Genomic DNA, 26,563 nt, shown 5'->3' with positions numbered 1-26,563 from the left:
AAGGAGGTAGGGAAGGGGGATGGGGAGGAGGAGAGGAAAAAGGGGGTTCAGTCTGGGGCCATGAGTTGCTTGAGTCAGGACCTCGGCTTTATCTGCCGTATGCTCCTGTAGATCGGTATTGCTTAAGTACTGCAACAATGGGAGGCCTGAGACTGAGACGAGCATTAAACACTTAACTTCTCTGTGCCTCAGTTTCTTCATCTGTCAAATGTGGATTAAGTTTGTGTCAGACAGGGACTATGTCTGACCCAATTTGCTCGTGTCCACCCCAGGGCTTAGAACATAATAAGCACTTAACAAATACCAGACCTATTATTACAAGGTACCACAATCAAGCGATCAATGGTATTTATTGAGTGCATATTGTGCGTAGAGCACACACACAGCAGACAAGTTCATTCATTCATTCAATCGTACTTACTGAGCTCTTACTGTGTGCAGAGCACTGTACTAAGCACTTGGGAAGTACAAGTCGGCATCATATAGAGACGGTCCCTACCCAACAACGGGCTCACAGGCAGAGCGGGATTAGAACCCAGGTCCTTCCAACTCCCAGGCCTGTGATCTATCCACTAATAATAATAATCATAATGGTGGTAATTTTAGACTGTGAGCCCACTATTGGGTAGGGACTGTCTCTATATGTTGCCAACTTGTACTTCCCAAGAGCTTAGTACAGTGCTCTGCACACAGTAAGCGCTCAATAAATACGATTGATGACGGTATTTGTTAAGCATTAACTATGTGCCAGGCACTGTACCAAGCACTGGGGTGGATACAAGGCCAGGTGGCAAACATTTATAACTGACTCCCCAAGATACTCCCATTCTCCAACAGAAGAAGCAAAATGCATTGCCTAACCATAGGGAGTATGTTCCCTAGGGAGTTGCTCCCAACAGTGAGGAGTAGCAAAGTGAAGTGTACTGTGGTAACAGCTCAAATGAGGAAGAAGCCCATAGTTGAAGAAGGGAAAAGGAGAGATTTAAAAGTGGCTATTTTGGAACATTTTAATAATGGTGGTTGTGTGACCAAAGAAATGTGAAAGGAATCTTTTCACAGACTCAAAGCGATTTTCTCACTGTGAGGTTTGACTGTATTGCGAACCAAAAATTGATGATTCCAGTGAACAAAATTCCTACTGTGGTTACTCTTACTGGATATGTTCCCCTAAGGCAAGACAGGTTTTAAAAAAAAGCCCAGCAAGTTTGCCTAATACCCAGGAATTTGCCATGCTTCTACCTTATTCCTATTTTTATCTTTCCTGTATCATCTGCTCAGGGAATCTTAAGAGATAAATTTAATCTTAGAAACTGCTGGAATGGGAGGAAAATTGCTTTGTTCCCAAAGAAATGCATCTCAAAAGTTTTAGCATTTACTAAACTGACTTTATTCACTCAGTTGAAGGATCACTCTGACTTCAATAAGCATTTCCTATCAAAAGTTATGCAGAGAATTAGCAGGTGATAATACTTTAACAATGCACTCACAGTTACAACACCTGCCAAATTATTTCTTGACTGCACTGGCTGTTACTTTAATCTTTTCCCTTCTTCACTGGGTTATAGCACAGTAGTTAATGACCTGCAATAAATCCAAGAAACCAGAGAAGAAGCATAGCTAGGATATTTGGTTTGAGATATGGCATCCACATTAGCTTTGCCTCACAAGTATCCCTCAATATTAAAGCAGTTGTTCTTTAAAGACACAAATGTATTCTTATCCTCCTTACTCACAGGCATCTGTTTTTCTTTTTAATCACAACCAAGACTTTTTATCCAACCTTTTTATACTGTATATTATTTATGGCATAATTTCTGGTTATGAACCTAAGGTTACACTTAGCATGTTGTGTGCATGACTCTCTGTTATTGTGTCCTTCCCAGTACCTTGCATACAAATTTGCATCTCAGTAGGATGATGATGATGATGGCATTTATTAAGCGCTTACTATGTGCAAAGCACTGTTCTAAGCTCTGGGGAGGTTATGAGGTGATCAGATTGTCCCTTGGGGCGCTCACAGTCTTAGTCCCCATTTTACAGATGAGGGAACTGAGGCTCAGAGAAGTTAAATGACTTGCCCAAAGTCACACAGCTGACAATTGGTGGAGCAAGGGTTTGAACCCATGACCCCTGACTCCAAAGCCCATGCTCTTTCCACTGAGCCACGCTGCTTCTCAAATGTGTGAAATAATAATAATAATAATAATGGTATTTATTAAGCGCGTACTATGTGCAAAGCACTGTTCTAAGCGCTGGGGAGGTTACAAGGTAATCAGGTTGTCCCATGGGGGGCTCACAGTCTTCATCCCCATTTGACAGATGAGGGAACTGAGGCCCAGAGAAGTGAAGTTACTTGCCCAAAGTCACACAGCTGACAATTGGTGGAGCTAGGGTTTGAACCCATGACTTCTGACTCCAAAGCCCGGGCTTTTTCCACTGAGCCACGCTGCTTCTCAAATGTGTGTCCTTCTGTACTATCTCCCAAACTGCTTTTCTCCATTATTGTTCTTGTAGCTGCCCAGAACGGCTTAATTATTTAAACCTCAACTAATCCTTCTAAAATGCTTGCATGAGAAGTTTGGCTAATTTGGCTATGCCTGGCTTATAATATATAGCCTTAACTCTGGTGCTAATCTTCTCACGGTGAATCAATCTCACCTGTCTCGCCACCGACCCCTGGCCTACATCCTACCTCTGGCCTGAAATGTCCTCCCTCCTCAAATCCGCCAATCACTCTTCCCCCCATTTCAAACACCTACTAAATATGATTCAATGAATGAATGAATGCACACCTCCTCCAAGAGGCCTTCCCAGACTAATCCTCCTTTTTCTCAACTCCTCCTCCCTTCCGCATCACCTCAACTCACTCCCTTTACTTCCCCCCCCCGCCACCCCACGACACATGTATATATGCGTATACCTATAATTCTATTTATTTATATTGATGCCAGTTTACTTGTATCAATGTCTGTCTCACCTCCTCTAGACTTTAAGCCCATTGTGGGCAGGGATTGTCTCTCTTTGTTGCTGTACTGTACTTTCCAAGTGCTTAGTACAGTGCTCTGCACACAGTGAGCACTCAATAAATACGATTGAATGAATGAATGATCACCAATGACCCAGCTCTCCTCTACAGGTATGCTGACAGCTATAATATGTTTAAATAGAGTCCAGAGGATTACTTTTCTCTCGTCTTTAATATCCTGCTTTCCTTCCAATGATTGACAATGCTGTTAGGAGCAGAGGGAGTCGGGGGGATGGAAAGGAATCAAGTCTTGGATTCTTAGGAGTTCATGAAAATATCTATTATTATTATTATTATTATATAATTTATTATATAATACATTAATATATTATAATATATTACTATATTATATAAATATAAATTATATAATTTATTGTATAATACATTAATATATTAAAATATATTACTATATTGTATATAATATAATATATTATTATATAATAATAATAATAATGGAATTTATTTAGCTCTTACTATGTGCAGAGCACTGTTCTAAGCGCTGGGGAGGTTACAAGGTGATCAGGTTGTCCCATGGAGGGCTCACAGTCTTAACCCACATTTTACAGATGAGGGAACTGAGGCCCAGAGAAGTGAAGTGACTTGCCCAAAGTCACACAGCTGACAATTGGCGGAGTTGGGATTTGAACCCATGACCTGACTCCAAAGCCCGTGCTCTTTCCACTGAGCCACGCCGCTTCAACCCTGTGAAGTACGACTACCTCGACAAGAATGCTATGACTTCTAATTCCTTTTTCTCACTCTTTGTTTTCTCCATTTTAAGATTATTTACCCATTCGTGAAAAAAGCCCGATACCTATATTCAAGTAACGACTAGCCAAAAAGAAATGTAATAAAAATAACGTGCCATAGACGGATAATCACGCCTTGAAGATAAGCCTTCTCATAAGATGTCGAGACGTCTCCAACCCACATGGACACATCTTTCCCAGAACGCCCCATGTCCATCTGCAATCGTTCTGGTAGTGCATCCATAGAGTTTTCTTGGTAAAAATACAGAATTAGTTTATCATTGTCTCCTTCCATGCAGTAAACTTGATTTTCCACCCTCGACTCTCTCCCACGCTGCTGCGGCTCAGCACAGATGAGATTTGACTTGTAGCCGATTGCCTTCCACTCGCTAGCCACTGCCCAAGCTAGGAATGGAATGGATATGCCTCTGCTTGACTCTCCCTCCGGTATTTGAGACTGGCAGAGTACTAGAAACTCTCCAGGTGCGACCCTGAGAGGAGTTTAAGATATGCAGCTCTTACTAAACTACTATCATGAGACAAAAAAATGTCATACATTCATTCTATTTATGGGGAATTGTCACAAATTGGTACTTGATTTCAGTCCAGAGTCCTGCAAAAATGATAGATCTATGAATAGTCCTTATCATTGCACTCAATTTGTTTTTAGCATGTCTGAAATGCTCCAACATTCATTTTTAATATTACTCCATCAACCAGCAAGAGCTTACTTAATAGACTTCATGTAGATTTTTTTTTTCATTTTTAGACAAAATTTTAGGCAGAGCGCTGTGGCATAGTGGAAAGAGTGTAGACCTGGAACTCAGAGGACCTGGGTTTTAATCCCCAATCTGCCACTTGCCTGCTGTGTGACCTTCATTCATTCGTTCAATCATATTTATTGAGCGCTTACTGTGTGCAGAACACTGTACTAAGGACTTGCAAAGTACAAGTTGGCAATCAATCAATCAGTCGTATTTATTGAGCGCTTACTGTGTGCAGAGCACTGTACTAAGCACTTGCGAAGTACAAGTTGGCCACATATAGAGACAGTCCCTACCCAACAACGGGCTCACAGTCTAGAAGGGGAGACAAGACAACAAAACAAAACATGTGGACAGGTGTCAAGTCACCAGAACAAATAGAAATAAAGCTAGATGCACATCATTAACAAAATAAATAGAATAGTAAATATGTACAAGGAAAATAGAGTAATAAATCTGTACAAACATATATATAGGTGCTGTGGGGAGGGGAAGAAGGTATTATTTATTATTTATTTATTTATCTATTTATTTTATTTTGTTAGTATGTTTGGTTTTGTTCTCTATCTCCCCCTTTTAGACTGTGAGCCCATTGTTGGGTAGGGACTGTCTCTATATGTTGCCAACTTGTACTTCCCAAGTGCTTAGTACAGTGCTCTGCACACAGTAAGCGCTCAATGAATACGATTGATGATTGATTGAGGTAGGGTGGGGGGATGGGGAGGAGGAGAGGAAAAAGGGGGCTCAGTCTGGGAAGGCTTGTGCAAGTCATTTAACTTCTCTATACCTCAGTTTCCTAATCTGTCAAATGGGGATTAGATCATACTCCCTTCTACTTAGACTACGAGCACAATACCTGATTAACTTGTATCTACTCCAGTGCTTAGTACAGTGCTGCTTAGTACAGTGCCTGGCACATAATAAGCATTTAACATACACCATTAAAAAAATTAACAAATACCATGATTATTTCTAATAAGCACAAGATACAGAGGAATGTATTTACTATTTAGATATAACAATCTTGATTTTAAGAATATCGCTAGATTATTTCTTCATTTTACAACTATCCTGATTTGTGTCCACATTAACTCTACTCATATCACCTGTTACTTTTATATTTTTATATCTACCCTTACCCAGTAGTCTATTTAAAGCTGGAAGATGAACAGTTTTTCTAAATGTAATTTGAGAGAATTTGCATGATACATGATCTAACAAATATGCACTGAATTATGTATGATATCTTGTAATGGGCTATTGCTTGTTTTTAAGTGTGATCTTCTAAACTATTGATTTTGCTTTTGATGGCAAATTGAACGCTATTTTCCCCACTTGCTTTACATATTCTTCTAATTAAGGTAGGATAAAATAGATTTCAAACCTGAATTAAGCCATTTCCTTCCAAGAGTCTGCATTTGTAAAATGAATTGGGCTCATTTCAATCAACTGCACCCTCTAATTTGTCAGCGAAAAAGTATCATCATAAAAGATATCCCAATAAGCAGCTCTTATGCAAAGTAATTCTTAAGGTGACATTTTATGGTTAGTGAATTTACTTTATTACCTTCATTACTTGAGGAAAATCTTGATCATTTTCAAAGGGATATTCTTTGAGAGATTTTAAGATCACTTTCAGATTTTTTTTTCAGTGCAAACACTATGATATAGTAAAAATAAATTGGCAAGAAAAATAACGAAATAAATACCCAGAATTCAAATTCCTGCAACTACGGGAAGTAATAAGGACTCCCATTGCTGAAACCAAGTTTTCCTGCAATACTGGAAATCTCAAATGGTCAATTGGTCAAATGCAGTGTTCCAGATTCATAATGCATTTTCAATTAGTCAGTTGTATTTATTGAGCTACGCGCTTAGCACAGTGTTCTGCACATAGTAAGCATTTAATAAATACCATTGATTACTGAGCACTTACTGTGTGCAGAACACGACACTAAGTGCTTGGGAGAGTACACTGTAACAGAGTTGGTAGACACATTCCCTGTGCACAATGAGCTTACTGTCTACAGCTAGGAGAAACATCAATATAAATAAATAAGTTATGGATACATAAGTGCTGTGATCGTAGTATTTATATGCCAAGCTATTGTACTTAGCACTGTGGATTGTGGATATGGACATAAGTGCTGTGGAAATGAGGGAGGGGTGAATAAACGGGGCAAATTCAAGTACAAGGGCAATGCAGAAGGAAGTGGGAAAAAAAAGAAAATGAGGGCTTAGCGAGGAAAGGTCTCTTGGAGGAGATGTGCTTTTAATAAGGCTTTGAAGGAGGGGAGAGTGATCGTTTGTCCGATATGAAGGAGAGGATATTCCAGCCCAGAGGCAGGACATGGACAAGGGGTCGGCTGTGAGATAGATAAGATCAAGATACAGCGCGTAAATTGGCATTAAAGTAGCACAGTATGCTGGCTGGGTTTTAGTAGGAAATCAGTAAGGTATAAGCTTATATAGCTTATATATGTGTACATAGCTATAATTTGTGTATATAGCTATAATTCTATTTATTCTGATGGTATTGACACCTGTCTACTTTGTTTTGGGGTTTTTTTTTTTGTCTGTCTCCCCCTTCTAGACTGTAAGCCAATTGTTGGGTAGGGACCGTCTCTATATGTTGCCGATTTGTAATTCCCAAGCGCTTAGTACAGTGCTGTGAACACAGTAAGCACTCAATAAATATGATTGAATGAATGTGAGCCCAATGTTGGGTAGGGACTGTCTCTATATGTTGCCAATTTGTACTTCCCAAGCGCTTAGTACAGTGCTCTGCACATAGTAAGCGCTCAATAAATACGATTGATGATGAATGAATATAAGAGTGCAAGGAGTTTCTGTTTGATGTGGAGGTGGATAAGCAACCACTGGAGGTTCTTGAGGAGTGGGAAAACATAGATTGAATGACTTTGTAGGAAAATGATCTGGGTAACAGAGTGAAGTAGCGTGGCTCAGTGGAAAGAGCACAGGCTTTGGAGTCAGAGGTCATGGGTTCAAATCCCGGCTCTGCCACTTAGCTGTGTGACTTTGGGCAAATCACTTAACTTCTCTGGGCCTCAGTTACCTCATCTGTAAAATGGGGATGAAGACTGTGAGCCCCACGTGGGGCAACCTCATCACCTTGTAACCTCCCCACTGCTAAGAACAGTGCTTTGCACATCGTAAGCTCTTAATAAATGTCATTATTATTATTATTATTATTAAGTATAGACTGGAATGGGGAGAGATGGGAGGCAGGAACTTCAACAAGGTGGCTGATGCAGTAATTAAGGTGGTATTGGATGAATGCTTAGATTAGCATCGTAGCAGTTTGAATATAAATCTTTAGTACAGTGCTCTGCACACAGTAAGCACTCAATAAATACGATTGAATGAATATAGCCCTCAGAACTGTAAACTCATTGTGGGCAACAAAAGTTTCTACCAACTCTCTTGTATTCTCCCAAGCACTTAGTTCAAGTGCTCTGAACACAGCAAGCACTCATTAAATACAACTGACTGATTGATGGAAAGGAAGGGACAGATTTTAGTGATGTAGTGAAGGTAGAACTGACAGGATTTGGTGACCGGTTGAATATATGGGTTGAATAAGAGAGATAATAATGATAATAATAATAATGATAGCATTTATTAAGTGCTTACTATGTGCAAAGCACTGTTCTAAGCGCTGGGGGGTTACAAGGTGATCAGGTTGTCCCACGGGGAGCTCACAGTCTTCATCCCCATTTTACAGATGAAGGAACTGAGGCCCAGAGAAGTTAAGTGACTTGCCCGAAGTCACACAGCTGACAGTTGGCGGAGCTGGGATTTGAACCCATGACCTCTGACTCCAAAGCCCGGGCTCTTTCCACTGAGCCACGCTGTAACACCAAGGTTACCAGCTTTTGAGACAGGGATGATGGAGATGCTATCTTCAGCCGTGGCGAAGTCACGGGGAGGAAATCAGGGTTTGGGTGGAAATACGAGGAGTTCTGTTTTGAACATGTCAAGTTTGAGGTGTCAGTAGGACATCCAAGTTAGAGCTGTCCTAAAGGCAGAGACTGCTGAGAAGGAGAGAGAGCGGGGGTAGAGATGTAGATTTGGGAATTATCTGCTTAGAGATGGTATTTGAAACCACGGGAGTGAATGAGTTCTCCGAGGGAGTGGGTATATATGAATAATTGAAAGGGACTCTGAACTGAACCTAGAGAGATTCCCACAGGTAGGGAGCGCGAGGCAGTCAGGGAGTCTGAATAACAGGCTGAGAATGAGCGGCGAAAGAGAGAGGAGCAGTGCTCTACGCTGCTTGTAGAGAAGTAGTGTGGCTCAGTGGAAAGAGCCTGGGCTTGGGAGTCAGAGGTCGTGGGTTCTAATCCTGGCTCCGCCACTCGTCTGCTGTGTGAACTTGGGCAAGTCACTTAACTTCTCTGTGCCTCAGTTGCCCATCTGGAAAATGGGGATTAAGTCTGTGAGCCCCATGTGGGATAACCTGATTCGCCTGTATTTTCCCCAGCGCTTACAACAGTGCTTGGCACCTAGTAAGCATTTAACAAATGCCACCATTATTCATCCGCCAAGCTAGCTCTCTTCCTCCCTTCAAAGCCCTACTGAGAGCTCACCTCCTCCAGGAGGCCTTCCCAGACTGAGCCCCCCAACTTTTCCTCTCCTCCTCCTCCCCTCCCCATTGCTCCCCTCCCTCCCTCTGTCCTACTTCCTTCCCCTCCCCACAGCACTTGTGTATATTGATTTATTAATGATGTATCTATAGCTATAATTCTATTTATTCTGGTGGTATTGACACCTGTCTACTCGTTTTGTTTTGTTGTCTGTCTCCCGCTTCTAGACTGTGAGCCCATTGTTGGGTAGGGACCATCTCAATATGTTGCCGATTTGTACTTTCCAAGTGCTTAGTACAGTGTTCTGCACACAGTAAGTGCTCAATAAATACGATTGAATGAATTATAATATCATAATATTATTAGATATTAGATATTAGAAATGTGGTTTCTGACTGAAATGTGGTTTCAGGCAGACATGGATGTCATGTCCAGAGTACTTTATTAATATTTCAAAGGGAAATAATTGCAAGTATTTAAAAGAATAATAATAATAATAATGGTATTTGTTACATGCTTAACTATGTGCCAGGCACTGTATTAAGTGCTGGGTTTGATACAAGCAGATCAGGTTGGACACAGTCCCTGTCCCGTGTGGGGCTCACAGTCTCAATCCCCATTTTACAGATGAGGTCACTGAGGCCCAGAGAAGTGAAGTGACTTGCCCAAAGTCACACAGCAGGCAAGTAGCAGAGTAAGGTTTCGAACCCATGACATCCTGACTCCCAAGCCCATGCTCTAGCCACTACGGCATGATTAAGAGCTGATTTTAATACATTGAAACTAAGCTAGTTAATTTAGAACAATGTTCTTTTCTTGAGGAAAAATGACTGGTAATGTGGTTTGCCTAATCACCTCTCAAAACAGCTGCTCCTAAGTAGTCATTCCTTCAATCATATTTATTGAGCGCTTACTGTGTGCAGAGCACTGTACTAAGCACTTGGGAAGTACAAGTTGGCAACAGATAGAGATGGTCCCTACCCAACAGTGGGCTCACGGTCTAGAAAGGGGAGACAGACAACAGAACAAAACATATTAACAAAATGAAATAAATAGAATAGTAAATATGTACTAGTAAAATACAGTAATAAATCTGTACAAACATAGATACAGGTGCTGTGGGGAGGGGAAGGAGGTAGGGTGGGGGAGTGGGGAGGGGGAGAGGAAGGAGGGGGTTCAGTCTGGGAAGGCCTCCTGGAGGAGGTGAGCTCTCAGTAGGGCTTTGAAGGGAGGAAGAGAGCTAGTTTGGCGGATGTGCAGAGGGAGGGCATTCCAGGCCAGGGGGAGGATGTAGGCTGGGGGTCGACGGTGGGACAGGCGAGAACGAGTTACGGTGAGGAGATTAGCGGCAGAGGAGCGGAGGGTGTGGGCTGGGCTGGAGAAGGAGAGAAGGGAGGTGAGGTAGGAGGGGGCGAGGTGATGGACAGCCTTGAAGCCCAGGGTGAGGAGTTTTTGCCTGATGCGTAGGTTGACTGGTAGCCACTGGAAATTTTTGAGAAGGAGAGTAACATGCCCAGAGCGTTTCTGCACAAAGATGATCCAGGCAGCAGCATGAAGTATGGATTGAAGTGGGGAGAGACAGGAGGATGGGAGATCAGAGAGGAGGCTGATGCAGTAGTCCAGTCGGGATAGGATGAGAGATTGAATCAGCAGGGTAGCAGTTTGGATGGAGAGGAAAGGGTGGATCTTGGCGATGTTGTGGAGGAGAGACTGGCAGTTTTTGGTGATGGATTGAATGTGAGGGGTGAACGAGAGAACAGTCGAGGATGACACCAAGGTTGCGGGCTTGTGAGACGGGAAGGATGGTAGTGCCGTCAACAGAGATGGGAAAGTCAGGGAGAGGGCAGGGTTTGGGAGGAAAGATAAGGAGTTCAGTCTTGGACATATTGAGTTTAAATGGCGGGCAGACATCCAGATGGAGATGTCTTGAACGCAAGAGGAGACACGAGCCTGAAGGGAGGGAGAGAGAGTAGGGGCAGAGATGTAGATTTGGGTGTCATCAGCGTGGAGATGATAGCTGAAGCCGTGGGAGCGAATGAGTTCACCAAGGGAGTGAGTGTAGATAGAGAACAGAAGGGGACCAAGAACTGACCCTTGAGGAACCCCTACAGTAAGGGGATGGGAGGGGGAGGAGGAGCCCATGAAAGAGACTGAGAATGAACGGTCAGAGAGATAAGAGTAGAACCAGGAGAGGACAGAGTCTGTGAAGCCAAGGTTGGATAGCGTGTTGAGGAGAAGGGGGTGGTCCACAGTGTCAAAGGCAGCTGAGAGGTTGAGGAGGATTAGAATAGAGTAGGAGCCGTTGGATTTGGCAAGCAGGAGGTCATTGGTGAGCTTTGAGAGGGCAGTTTCGGTGGAATGCAGAGGATGAAGCCAGATTGGAGGAGTCGAGGAGAGAGTTGCCATTGTGGAATTCAAGGCAGTGGGTGTAGACGACTCGTTCAAGGAGTTTGGAAAGGAAGGGTAGGAGGGAGACAGGGCGGTAACTAGAAGGGGAGGTGGGGTCAAGAGAGGGATTTTTTAGGATGGGGGCAACGTGGACATGTTTGAAGGCAGAGGGCTAGCATTATTAGTATTTAATATTATTTAACATTTTCACAGAGAATGTTAAAAATACCCATCTATAAACTAATGCAGGGAAATATTGAATTTAGATTTCAAAGGCCCCAAGATAGTAGCATTTATTATGGATTCATAAACATCTTGAAGTGGAGTCCAGAGGCTCAGTGGAAAGAGCCCGGGCTTTGGAGTCAGAGGCCATGGGTTCAAATTCCGGCTCTGACAATTGTCAGCTGGGTGACTTTGGGAAAGTCACTTAACTTCTCTGTGCCTCAGTTACCTCATCTGCAAAATGGGAATTAAGACTGTGAGCCCCCGTGGGACAACCTGATCACCTTGTAACCTCCCCAGCACTTAGAACAGTGCTTTGCGCATAGTAAGCACTTAATAAATGTCATTATTATTTTTATTATTACCTTCTATAGAATGGTCCTAAGGGCTAAGCACAGTGCATGCTCCAGAGTCAAGAGATGGGTAATAAGTGTTGATGATGATGATGATAATGATGGATGCCTTGAAGGACCTGGAATTAAGAAGCTGCAAAAAGCTATTTAAAGTAGTCTCCCTCCCATAGCCTCTCCTCTAGGGTCCTACACCCCCAGGTTGCCTAGAATGGCAATGCTCCCCTTTCCAGTTTTGTCTGTGAATGGCAGATTTTGCTTATGCAAAAAACAGGGACATATTTGGTGGGGGGAAATGGGGCAACAAAGGGATTGTGCCTACCAACTCTAATGAGCAGTACTTTCTCAGATTCTTAGTATGCAGTAGGGCTCAATAAATACCACTGATTGATTGAATGCCTGATTGATGGATTAACAATAATAATAATAATAATAATGGCATTTATTAAGCACTTACTATGTGCAAAGCACTGTTCTAAGTGCTGGGGAGGTTACAAGGCAATAAGATTGTCCCACAGGGAGTTCACAGTCTTAATCCCCATTTTACAGATGAGGTAACTGAGGTACAGAGAAGTTAGGTGACTTGCCCAAAGTCACACAGCTGACAATTGCTGGAGCCGGAATTTGAACCCATGACCTCTGACTCCAAAGCCTGTGCTCTTTCCACTGAGCCACGCTGCTTCTCTGCCACTGAGCCACACTGCTTTGTGCAAGGGCAGGAGATGAAAGTTGTCATGGCTACCCACTTTTCGGGAAACAAAGCTAAACGTTATTCCAACCCATGGTGAGTATTATATCACCCAGATCCATGAGAAGTGCATAAAATCGTGATCACTCAATAGCACTTACCGTGTGCAGAGCACTGCATTAATTCATACATTCAATCGTCTTTGTTGAGTGCTTCCTGTGTGCGGAGCACTGTATTAATGATCTGTGACAAGTTATTCCCCAGGAAGGACCATCCCCACATGGCATCTTTTGGAGGAAAGATTTGGGAGGCTGGAGAAGAGTCAGCTTTTTATAACTTTTCCAAATTAAAATGGCTTCTGTGTTGTTTTTTCTCTCCAAAATTGTAAATTTACCACCAGGAATTGCCCTTGGAGGTGGGCATACCACTGACCCCTAAATTTACCAACAAACACTACTGCAAAGAGAAACAACTAGCCCAGGAAAGTCAATTTTTCTTGTCTACTCCATGTAGTGTGAACTGATGGCATTTATAATCGCTAAATTTATGTCCAGGGATAAACATCATCAGCAAGCAAATGAATATTGAACATCCATTCAGCTTGTTTATAAGTTCTGGAGCATATGCTTCCAAAATGTTACAATGTTACAAGATGCTGAGTGATGAACATCCTGAAGACGACTATCATCGGCATTTTAATGATTCAAGGCTTCAAATTCAGCTCTGCTGAGGATAGGAGAATTTAGAGACCCAGGATAACATGTGACAATAAAAAAGGTGGAAGAATCTAGGAGCAGTCAGAACCATGTTATTCATTCATTCAATCGTATTTATTGAGTGCTTTCCGTGTGCAGAGCACTGTACTAAGCGCTTGGGAAGTACAAGTTGGCAACATATAGAGACAGTCCCTACCCAACAATGGACTCACAGTCTAGAAGGGGGGAGACAGACAACAAAACAAAACACGTGACAGGTGTCAAGTCGTCAGAACAAACAGTATTAAAGCTAAATGCACTGCAGTTTATCCTAGATGATCAGAACATTTGGCACGGTCTGGAGATTTGTGCAGCAAATTGAACTTCAATCAAGCAATCAATCATTGGTATTTATTGAATGCTTACTATATGTAGAGCACTGCATTACGTGCTTGTGAGAGTGTAACTGTGTTGGTAGACAGGTTTCCTGCCTATATGGACCTTGCAATCAATCAATCGTATTTATTGAGCGCTTACTGTGTGCAGAGCACTGTACTAAGCGCTTGGGAAGTACAAGTTGGCAACATATAGAGACGGTCCCTACCCAACAGTGGGCTCACAGTCTAAAAGAGGAGTCTAAAGGAGGAGTTCATAACCTAGAGGACTCCATACCCAAATTCATGTTTCATATGAAGCAGACTGACCTAGTGGACAGAGCATGGAGGAAATTGGACAGAGCGGAGACTTCCTTCTGGAAATCGAAGGACCTGGGTTCTAATACAGACTCTGCCACTTGTCTGCTATGTGACCCTGGGCAAGTCACTTAACTTATTTGTGCATCAGGAACCTCATCTGTTAAATTGGGGATTAAGACTGTGAACCCCACATGGGACACTGACTGTGTCCACTCTGATGAGCTTGTTTTTACCCCAGTGTTTAGTACAGTATCTGGCACGTAGTAAGCACTTAACAGATACCTTGAAAAAAAGCAACATAGCCTAGTGGAAAGTGCATGGACTTGAAACAGAGGACCTTGTCGTATTCATTGTGGGCAGAGAACGTGTCTACTAACACTGTTGCACTGTACTCTCCCAAATAATAATAATAATAATAATAATAATAGTATTTGTTGCGAGCTTATTATGTGCCAAACACTGTTCTAAGCACTGGGGTAGATACAAGGTAATCATATTGTCCCATCTGGGGCTCACAGTCTTAATCCCCATTTTACAGATGAGGTAACTGAGGCATAGAGAAGTTAAGTGACTCACCCAAAATCACACAGCTGATTAGTGGTAGGGCTAGGATTGGAACGCACAATCTCTGGGTTACCAAATGCTTTTGGGTGTACCAAATACAGTTTGGGTGTACCAAGCAGTACAGTGCCCTGCACACAGTGAGCACTCAATAAATATTAACTGATTGATTGATTCTAATCCTGGATCAGCCAAAAGTTTTCTGTATAGCCTTGGGCAAGACAGTTCACTTCCCTTTGCCTCAATTTCCTCATCTGTAAAATGGGGATTAGATACTGTTCCACCTCCTCCTTAGACTGTGAGACGTGCCCAACCTGATTAACTTATTTTTACTCCAGGGCTTAAAACAGTGGTTGACACACAGAAAGCACTTAACAAATACACCAGTAATAACAAATGATTTCTTCCCTCTCTAAAATGAAGACAGTATTATGTAGATTTTCAGAAAAGGTTACTCCAGATATCACTAAGTGGCAATTGTTTCAAGTGAAAAGCAAAGCAAATAGAAGAATATTCAGCTAAATGCCATATTGACAATGCCAAGTCTATGAAAATAGCTGCCTACACTTCCATTTTGGCTGGCAAGCTATTTCTGCAGGCAAGTTTTTTGCAGCGATGGGTCATTACTGAGTAGTCTAAGGATTGGTTTAGGTTGTTCCAAACTGCTATCTGTAGAAGCTTCTTCTACTCAATAGCAGACAGAAACTTTATCAGTTAATCAAAATCCAGGGAAATAAATAGTGGCAGGTTCCTCTAAGAATAGAGAAGCCAGATGGATTGAAAAGAGAAGCCCGCAAACTCTCTGCTTAATAACTTCCCCCTATAATGAAAACAAAATGTCTTATCAAGTTCCTTGATGATTTAGGGAAGATTTTTTTTTTCCTAACTGCTTCTATTTTTGGACCAAGTCCTACCAAAGTAGAAGAAAGGTCCTTTTAACTAGAAGTCAAGAAATCCAAGGGGGAAAAACTATTCTTGTAGATTTATAGGTTTGTGGTCTGAAGCTGTGAAAAATCACATGAAGTTTATGATTTCCATCTGGACAAAGAAAAATCTTATCTATCAATCATCATATTTATTGAGTACTTACTCTGTGCAAAATACTGTACAAAGCACTTGGGAGAGTACAATGTAACAGGAGTTTACATATCTATTCTATTTATTTTATTTTGTTAGTATGTTTGGTTTTGTTCTCTGTCTCCCCCCTTTTAGACTGTGAGCCCACTGTTGGGTAGGGACTGTCTCTATATGTTGCCAACTTGTACTTCCCAAGCGCTTAGTACAGTGCTCTGCACACAGTAAGCACTCAATAAATATGATTGATTGATTGATTTACAATCCAGAGGGGAGACAGACAGAGGATGAGGTGACCAAAGGGTACAAATCCAAGAGCAAGGGCAACACAGAAGGGATAGGGAGTAGGGGAAATGAGGGTATGGTGAGGGAAGGCCTCTTAGAAGAGGTGTCACTTTAATGAATTTTTGAACGTATGGAGAGTGAGAGATCCAGTGAGTGTTAGAAGAGTGAAGCATGTGGATTGGATTATAGTGCAAAATCAGGGAGGGCAAGGTGATGGAGTACTTTTAAAGCCTATAGTAAAGAATTTCTGTTTGATGCAGAAGTGGATGAGCAATCACTGGATGTTCTTGAAGAGTGGATAAAACATCGACAGAACATTTAGCAGAGGGAAGTATTGACTGATGTGGGAGAGAAACGAGGCAGGGAGGTCATCACGAGACTGATGCAGTAGGCAAGGCGGGATTTGGTAAGTGCTTGCATCAGTGTAATAGCAGTTTAGATGAAGATGCAAGGGTGGATTTTAGTGGTGCTGCAAATGTAGAACTCACAGAATTTGGTAAAAGATTGATTGTGTGGGTTGAATGAAAGAGAGGAGAGAGATTATGCCCACGGTATGGGCTTGTTAGACAGGGAGGATTGTGAGGCTGTCTAAAGTGATGGAAAAGTCAGGGGGAGGCAAGGTTCGAATGGAAAGAATAAGAGTTCTGTTACATATTCTCCAACATGCTTAGTACAGTGCTCTGCACACAGTAAGCACTCAATAAATATAATTGATTGATTGATTAAGGTTAATGTGTTGGTAGGACATCCAAGTAGAGATGTCCTGAAGGCAGGAGGAAAAATGAGACTGCAGAGAAAGGAGAGTGATTAGGGCTGGAGAAGTAAGTTTGTGAATCATCTGCATAGAGATGGTAATTGAAGCTATAGGACTAAATGAATTATCTAAAGGAGCGGGTTTAGATGAAGAATAAAATGGGATTTAGGACTAAGCCTTGAGAGACTCCAACAATTAGGGGACGGGAGGCAGAGGAAGGGCTCATGTACGAAACTGAGAATGAGCAGCCAAAGAAACAGGATGAGAACGAGGACAGTATAAGCGATGCCAAGGTTAGATCGTGTTTCCTGGAAAAGTGGGTGTTTGAAGGCAGCGTCGCTGGCAGCTGAGCGGTTGAGGAGGATTAGGATGGAGTAGAGGCCATTGGCCCTGCTCAGGGTCACACCTGGAGAGTTTCCAGGACTCTACCAGTCTCAACTACTGGAAGGAGAGTCACGCAGAGACCTATCCATTCCATTCCTAGCTTGGGCAGTGACTAGCAAGTGGAAGGCAATCTGTTACAAGTCAAAACCCACCTGTACTGGGCAGCAGTGGCATAGGAGAGAGTCAAGGGCGGAGACTTGAGTCTACTGTGCAGAAGGTGGCAATGGTAAACCACTTCGGTATTTTTACCAAGAAAACTCTATGGATGCACTACCAGAACTATTGCAGGTGGAGAGCGGGGTGTTCTGGGAGAGATGTGTCCTCGGTGTCGCTTGGGTCAGAAATGACTCAACACCAGAAGACAAGACAAGAGGCCACTGGATTTAGCAAAAAGAAGGTCATTGGTGACCTTAGAGAGGGCAGTGTCAGTGGAGTGGAGGTGGCAGAAGCCAGATCGCCAGGGGTCAAGGAGAGAATTGGAGGAGAGGAAGTGGAGGAAATGGGTGTAAACAACTTGCTCAAGGAGTTTGAGAAGAATGGTAGGAGGGAGATGAGGCAATAACTGGAAGGAGCCATGGGATCAAGGGAAGGTTGTTTTTTTTTAGGATAGGGGCATGGACATGTTTGAAATCTGTGAAGTGGTTGAAGATGATCAGGGAGAGAAGAAGAAGGGGGCAAGGTTTCAATAGGGTGCAAATAGAGGCTCAGGTAGAGAGAGTAGATTTTAAGAGGAGGAAGGAGATTTCCTCTTGTATTTTTACTCCAAGGTTGTAAGAAAAGACTAATGCAAGGCTAATGTATTCCATGCCAATACAAACATAATGTATAATAAGTGGGGATGCAGAAATATTTGTCTTGTCTTATGCCGTTGAGTCATTTCCAACCCATAATGATACCACGGACACCTGCAACGTCTCTCCCAGAATGCCCCTCTCTCCATCTGCAATCGTCCTTGTTGTGTAACCATATAATTTTCTTGGTAAAAATATGGAATTGGCTTAACCCGGCCGACTTCTGTGCAGTAAACTCGAGTTTCCGCCCTCGGGTGAGTTTTGATTTGTACTCACCAGCATGGGTGAGTTTTGATTTGTAGCAGATCGCCTTCCACTCACTAGCCACTGCCCAAGGAATGCAGTGGATATGCCTCTGCTTGACTCTCCCTCCCATAGCCGAGACTGGTAGAGTACTGGAAACTCTCCAGGTGCAACCCTGAGAGGGGCAGGCAGGGAGGGAGAAAAAGACAGTACATGCTCTCATGGAAGCAAGGTAAATTAACTGACTATAAGAAGACTATAGTAAGAACTATATAATAATAATAATAATAATGGCATTTATTAAGTGCTTACTATGTGCAAAGCACTGTACTAAGCGCTGGGGAGATTACAAGGAGGTCAGGTTGTCCCACGGGGGGCTCACAGTCTTAATCCTCATTTTACAGATGAGGGAACTGAGGCCCAGAGAAGTTAAGTGACTTGCCCAAAGTCACACAGCTGACAATTGGCAGAGCCAGGATTCGAACCCATGACCAGAATGTTCAAGTGGCAGACAAAAATAATTCTGTATCTATGGAAAGAATTTTCCCTCACTTGATGATAATAATAAAACTAATAATGAATATTATGGTATTTGTTAAGTGCTTACTGTGTGCCAGGCACTCTTCTAACTGCTGGGGTAGATACAAGCTAATCAGGTTGGCCACAGTTCCTGTCCCATGTGACCCTCAAACTCTTAATCCCCATTTTACAGATGAGGTAACTGAGGCCCACAGAAGTGAAGTGACTTGCCAAAGGTCACACAGCAGACAAGTGGTGGAGTCAGAATTAGACCCAAGTCTTTGACTCCCAAGCCTGTGGTCTAACCACTAAGCAATGCTGCTCCTTTTCATTCTTGCCTTTGTTATTGATTGTGAATGCCTCCATTTCGTTATTGCCTTTTGGCATCACGATCTCCCTGAAGTTGCTTTTTCTAAGACAGCCCCACCACTTCTAACTTCTGGAGGCTAGGTTGATTTATTTTCTGTGGCTGCCTCTTTGCTGTTCACAGCTATCCCGGGGTGTCCGATATATTGCTTCATTGTGTTTTTAAAGCATTTCTTTTCTCTTTTCTGTTTCAGCTTGCCCTAGAACAATTGCTAGCTATCCTATTCTTGTCTATTCTCCTCACATGTCCCACCTAGCAACAAAATGATAAACATAGCTTCTATAGTGATGGGCTCTTAGAGATGAAAGAACATATAGAAATGAAGCTTAACAAAACATAAAATTAAAAATAAACACCTTTTTTTTTGTCAAGCCCCAATTTCCCATAAGGGAAAGACAAGAATTCAAAATTCAATTACTTTCCAGTGCTATAGACCTTTCTAAATGTATTAGAATTATAAAATAATAATATCCTAAGCTATATTTGTTGAGAAGGAATTGAGATTCTAGTAAAAAGATACATAGAGTAGCTGGAGACCACAGGTCACGGGCCTAAAATTAGATGGGATTTTTTCCAATTCAGCCTAAGCAAAAATATAAGTTAAAATGGAAAGTTCAGCCCACAGTAGTATAACCATCTTCATTATTTCTGATATTTCCACTAGGACATTGGCAAGTGGGGGAAGAATGTTTGAGATGCTTTTAAACTTGCAAAAATGATTTTGTCTGATGGGCCTTGTGCAGCTCTCTCAAAGACTGGCTTAAATATAATATTACCAAATATATTTGTTCCGGTATTCATTTTACAGTTAGAAATAACGGAATGTTCATACATTCATCAAAAAACCTCAGGGAACCTCCTTGACTTAAAATTTTCCACTATCTGCTTGCATTTATAGTGAACTGGATGGGGACATATTTGGAAATGTCTGGGAGTACAGAGCTGATCAAACCTCTGCATTTAATTTTAAAATATCACAGATTAAATTGTCCTTGATTAGGCTTTCCCAGTCATACCCTTACCAAATTCAGTGTTAGGTAAGGATCATCATTCAATGTCTTTTCTAAATGAAGATCACGTTGCTGATGATAATATTTCCTAAACCTAGAGGTGTCCTGTAGAAAATCATTTGTGATTCAATTTCCTGACCAATTCTTTTTAGTGGTCTGTGCTCATTAATATTTTCAGAGCATTAATGATAACTGTGGTATTTGTTGAGCATTTACTATATAATAATAATAATAATAATGATAATAATAATAATAATAATAATAATAATGGCATTTATTAAGCTTTTACTATGTGCAAAGTGCCGTTCTAAGTGCTGGGGAGGTTACAAGGTGATAAGTTTGTCCTAAGGGGGGCTCACAGTCTTAATCCCCATTTTCCAGATGAGGTAACTGAGGCACAGAGAACTTAAGTGACTTGCCCAAAGTCACACAGATGACAATTGGCAGAGCTGGGATTTGAACCCATGACCTCTGACTCCAAAGCCCATGCTCTTTCCACTGAGCCACGTTGTTTCTCTGCCAAGCATTGTACTAAGCACGGGGTAGATATAACCTAATCAGGTTGGACACAGTCCCTGTCTCAAATGGGGTCACAGTCTTAATTCTCATTTTACAGATAAAGTAACTGAGGTACAGAGAAGTTAAGTGACTTGCCCAAGTCCACACAGCAGACGAGTGGCGGAGCCAGGTTTAGAATACAGATCCTCTTGATTCCTGGGCCCGTACTCTTTCCACTAGGCCACACTGCTTCTTCATTACTGTTCATGGCAAAAAAAAAGTACAGTTGATTCCTTCCCATACTCCAGGGAAGGTGTTCTCTGTAATATCTGTAATTTTTTATTTATATTAATGTCATATATTTATGTATATTATATATATTTATATTAATGTCTGCTTAATGGGAAGAGAGTATTTGAAGGTGTCTCCAATAATAATAATGATGATGATGGCATTTGTTATGCGCTTACTAGGTGCCAAGCACTGTTCTAAGGGCTGGGGTAGATACAAGGTAATCAGGTTGTTTCACGTGGGGCTCACAGTCTTAATCCCCTTTTTACAGATGAGGTAACTGAGACACGGAGAAGTGAAGTGCCTTGCCCAAAGTCACACAGCTGACAAGTGGTGGAGCCGGGATTAGAACCCACAACCTCTGACCCCCAAGCCCAAGCTCTTTCCATTGAGCTGCAATCTAAGTAGAACCCATCTAATTCAGTTCAGTGGAAAGTTTCCCTAAAACCCATTCTTGTAATTGAAGCCTCTGTTCATTCTGCATGACACGTCTACTTTCCCTTGAGAAGAAAGAGAATAGAAACAGTGCCTCGTCTTTCTCTATTCTCCTGGGCTTTTGCAAGAACTTCTGCGTCATAAGGCTGTAGGCTCGTTGTGGACAGGGAATCAATTCTGTTATACTGTACTCTCCAAAGCATTTAGTACAGTGCTCTACAAACAGTTAAGCGCTCAATAAATACAATTGATTGATTGATTGGAGTTCAGCACATTCCAAGAGAGATACTTCCAAGACAGTTCTATGCTACGTACACAGGATTTCAAAAGGCATTTGAGACGGTATTCCTATGGTAGTAATTTTTTTTCTGATTACTACAGATGTAATTGGCAAAGGGAAAGAAAAACTACTATAAAGTTTCAGTCTGTTTCACTTTTACTATGTAAGCATTCCTTTAAATCTAAGTTCCATTGCCCAGATGGTCTAGGAGAAGAAATCAACAACTTATTGTTATAGGGTTGCCAGTGCCAAGCCACAGAGGACATTTATGTTCACTGTAGAGAGGTAAGTGACTTGAATAATGCTGAATCTAGAGAAACATAAACATTCTTTTATTTCAACCTCTCTTTCAGAGGGGTGGATTTTATTCAGCAAATTCATTACCAGATACTTGGCAGGCATTATAAAGGGCCTGAAAATGATGCCATTTGAGTTATTTTTATTCATACTAAATATGCCCACCTAAAAGATGAGCCATTTTCAAAAAGAGGAATTAATTAATTAGTTAATTCAATCAAACTTAACAAGTACCTACAGTGTGCAGAACACTCTATTATTTTCTTAGGACTGTTATGGGCAGGGAATGTGTCTGCTAACTCTGTTGTGTTGAACTCTCCCAAGCTCTTAGTACAGTGCTCTGCACATAGTAAGCGCTCAGAGAAGCAGCATGGCTCAATGGAAAGAGCCCGGGCTTTGGAGTCAGAGGTCATGGGTTCAAACCCCGGCTCCTCCACTTGTCAGCTGTGTGACTTTGGGCAAGTCACTTAACTTCTCTGGGCCTCAGTTCCCTCATCTGAAAAATGAGGATTAAGACTGTGAGCCCCCGTGGGACGACCTGATCACCTTGTGACCTCCCCAGCACTTAGAACAGTGCTTTGCACATAGTGCTTAATAGATGCCATTATTAATAAATACTGTCGATTGACTGATTAGGACCACACAATAGAAACAGAAGAGCTGTCCCTGCCTTTGAGGAATTCTCAAGACAATTTATCCACCAAGGATTCCAACGATTAAATTGAGAAGCAGCGTGGCTCAGTGGAAAAGAGCCTGGGCTTTGGACTCAGAGGTCATGGGTTCAAATCCCTGCTCCGCCACTTGTCGGCTGTGTGACTTTGGGCAAGTCACCTGACTTCTCTGGGCCTCAGTTCCCTCATTTGTAAAATGGGGATGAAGACTGTGAGCCCCCCGTGGGACAACCTGATCACCTTGTAACCTCCCCAGCGCTTAGAAGTGCTTGCTGTGTGACCTTGAGCAAGTCATTTAGCTTCTCTGAGTCTGTTTCCTCACCTGTAAAATGGGGATTTGATACTTGCTCTCCCTCCTATGTATATTTATGCAAGTATATGTATATATGTTTGTACATATTTATTACTCTTATTTATTTATTTATTTATTTTACTTGTACATATCTATTCTATTTATTTTATTTTGTTAATATGTTTGGTTTTGTTCTCTGTCTCCCCGTTCTAGACTGTGAGCCCACTGTTGGGTAGGGACTGTCTCTATATGTTGCCAACTTGTACTTCCCAAGCGCTTAGTACAATTGATTGATTGATTGATTGATTAGAACAGTGCTTTGCACATAGTAAGTGCTTAATAAATGCCATTATTATTATTATTGAAGGCAAGAGAAGCAATCAGTTTCTGCTCTTTCGTGAGATAGAGGCTTAACTTGGTAGTGACACACAGGAGTCCTTCCCAGACCTACTCAGCGGAGGGGTGAATGGGGAACAGCTGGAGATGACATTGTGGCTTAGTGGATAGAGCACAGCCCTGGGAGTCGGAAGGACCGGGGCTCTAATTCTGGCCTCTGCCACTTGTCTGCTGTGTGACCTTGGGCGAGTCATTTCATTTCTCTCTGCTTCAGTTCCCTCATCTGTAAAATGGGGATTAAGACTGTGAACCCTATGTGGGACAGGGACTGTGTCCAACCCAATTACTTGTATCTACCCCAGCGCTTAGTACAGTGCCTGACACATAGTAAGTGCTTAACAGATACCACAATTATTATTATTATTACTATTATTAATTGTGAAATCAACCCATACAAGTCTATTGATGAAACACAACCCAGAACCTCTCCCTTCAGCTCTTCCATAAAATCCAATCGGAATTAACTTTCAGTGGAAAAGAGAGACAGAGTATCCTCTTGGGACAGTAAAATCCAGCTTTTAGGATGCCTTGAAATAGCACTGGAGGACTATCTGCCCTGGCAAGTGGAGGATAAGATTCCCCAACAGAACTGTCTTTATCCCTGCATCTCGAAGCACTCACAGGACTAAAGAATGTAAGTGGTACAAGAAACCATTTATACTGTAATCAGTTCCTTCATGTAGGTTTTTCTGTCATTTGATGGGAGATACAATCATTATTTTTTCTAGGATATCTTGAGAGGGCTCAAGCCATGGATATTATATAATGATAACACCTATCCCAATAAAAGTGGACATCTGATATCTGCTTTAGCCTGATCAATTTATCCTCTGTTGGTCACATCTAAAATTTCTTAAAAAAGCAGCATGGCTCAGTGAAAAGAGCCCGGGCTTTGGAGTCAGAGGTCATGGGTTCAAATTCTGGTTCTGCCAATTGTCAGCTGTGTGACTTTGGGCAAGTCACTTAACTTCTCTGTGCCTCAATTACCTCATCTGTAAAATGGGGATTAAGACTATGAGCCCCCCGTGGGACAACCTGATCACCTTGTATCCTCCCCGGCGCTTAGAACAGTGATTTGCACATAGTAAGCGCTTAATAAATGCCATTATTATTATTATTATTTTTTGGCCATTCATTTGCTGGCCCTCTAAACTGTAAGCTCACCATGGGCAGGGAACATATCTGCCAACTCCATTTCATATTGTACTCTCCCAAGTGCTTACTACAATTAATTTCATTTGGTTTGAGGAGGGAGAAGATGAGGGAATGGGAGGGGTATCCTTCCTCACCAAGAGGGTTGCTTAGGGATATCAGAGGTTGCACCCCCACCCCACTGATTTTTAATTGATATAATTCAATCCACAGATCCTGGGAAGAAAGCCACATTGCCAACACACAGACAGCCTGACTTTCATGGAGTCTTGGCTGTCCCTGGTTTGAATCCTAGAAGCTCAAGTCTAGGTGACAATGGGTAGACTACGGGTAGAAAGGTGCCCATCTGACTAGAAATCCAGGCCACTGTTGGGGAGGGATTATCTCTATTTGTTGCAGAATTGTACTTTACAAGCGCTTAGTATGGTGCTCTGCACACAGTAACCGTTCAATAAATTCGATTGAGTGAATAAACTTACAGAGGTGACGCCTAAAATAGGTTTCTACTCCACTGTCCCACTTTCCCCAACACAGTTCCCTCTCTCTCTTTCTCTTTTTCTCAGTTTAAGGACTAAGACAGGGCACGGCTTTAAGTCATGAAGGAAGGAGCATGCCTTGAACATCTGCTCTTCCCTGTGCTCTGGGATTGCAGAGAAGCAGCGTGGCTCAGTGGAAAGAGCCCGGGCTTGGGAGTCAGAGGTCACGGGTTCTAATCCCGGCTCCACCACTTGTCAGCTGTGTGACTTTAGGCCAGTCACTTAACTTCTCTGGGCCTCAGTTACCCATCTGTAAAATGGGGATTAAAAATGTGAGTCCCACGTGGGACAACCTGATCACCTTGTATCTACCCCAGCACTTAGAAAAGTGCTTTGCACAGAATAAATGCTTAACAAATACCATCATCACTATTATCATTATTACTGCAGCTGCATCTGGAGGCAGCAACACCCAGAATCTGTGATATGCTCATTTCTGCTTCCTGCTGCCTCATTTAGTGGAGAGAGATGTGTATGGGCTAAAGCTTTGGGAAATAGTCTCCCAAAAATATTGACAAAGCAGTTGGGCAAAACTGAGCCTAGTGCTGCCCTGCTCTAAAATGCGCCATCTTGGGCAACAGGTCCCCTGCAAGTGGCATTCAGATGTCAGGACTACTTCATTCATTCAATCGTATTTATTGAGCACATACTCTGTGCAGAGCATTGTACTAATCCCCTATAAAGAGAAATAAGAGAAGGAGACAAAGTGAAAGGGGACATTGGAAGATGGTGAATGAAGAGAATGGGGAAAGATGTGAATGAGTGTATACGATGCTTGGTCAGAGGGGAGAAAGGGGAGTTTTTATGACATTTTAGATTTATTAATCCTAAGAATAATCATTTTTTATTATTTATAGCTCTATTCTTTCCCTCCACTGCGCGCTCTCTCTCTCTCTCTCTCTCTCTCTCTCTCTCTCTCTCTCTCTCTCTCTCTCTCTCTCTCTCTCTCTCTCTCTCTCTCTCTCTCTCTCTCTCTCTCTCTCTCTCTCTCTCATTGTCTCTCTCAATTTTCCTTTCTTGACTTTTCTTGAATTCTGGCCTGTGGAGAACCTCCCGCAGCACTCTTGAAGCTCTGGAAATATTTTTCACCGAATTTATTTCTCATCAAAAAGAAAAATCAAATAAAAAATAGTTGTTCTTTTAAATTCAACCTTCCATGGTAGAAAGTTTGAAAAATGATATTAATTCCTTATCAAGGTAGCATTATTCACCTATCCTTTGCAAATTTGATTCTTTCAGACAAGTCAGTCATTTTGTCACTAAAGTGAGTTTAATTAAAGTCCGAATGCACTATCTCCAAATCATGATTTTTCAAAAAAGATTTGTCCCTCTCCTTAGGCTATTACTAGGGAAAAAAATCCCTGAGAAATAAACAGGGTGCTTTTATTTCACTCCCAGGAGGGAATACTATCTTGAGGCCTGACGTTTTAGATATTTAGGAAACATTTTTCAGGCAAGTGATAAAGACAAAATTGATCTTCCTTTGAGTTATATTAGAACATTACTTAAAGTCACCCAAACTATTTTTCTAATCCAAAATAATT

General features: G+C 41.9%; 1 non-coding gene across 1 annotated transcript; it reads right to left on the bottom strand.

Moving 5' to 3' along the window:
- Positions 1 to 4,137: 4,137 nt before the first annotated feature.
- LOC119936542 lies at positions 4,138 to 4,275 on the bottom strand. The gene has a single exon (XR_005453801.1). It is a non-coding gene; the product is annotated as a small nucleolar RNA SNORA7 (small nucleolar RNA).
- Positions 4,276 to 26,563: the final 22,288 nt, after the last annotated feature.

This window comes from Tachyglossus aculeatus, chromosome 1 (genome assembly GCF_015852505.1).
Source record: "Tachyglossus aculeatus isolate mTacAcu1 chromosome 1, mTacAcu1.pri, whole genome shotgun sequence".
NCBI lineage: Eukaryota > Metazoa > Chordata > Mammalia > Monotremata > Tachyglossidae > Tachyglossus > Tachyglossus aculeatus.
The sequence above is the reverse complement of the archived record's forward strand: the minus strand, read 5'-3'. Positions and strand labels throughout refer to the sequence as shown.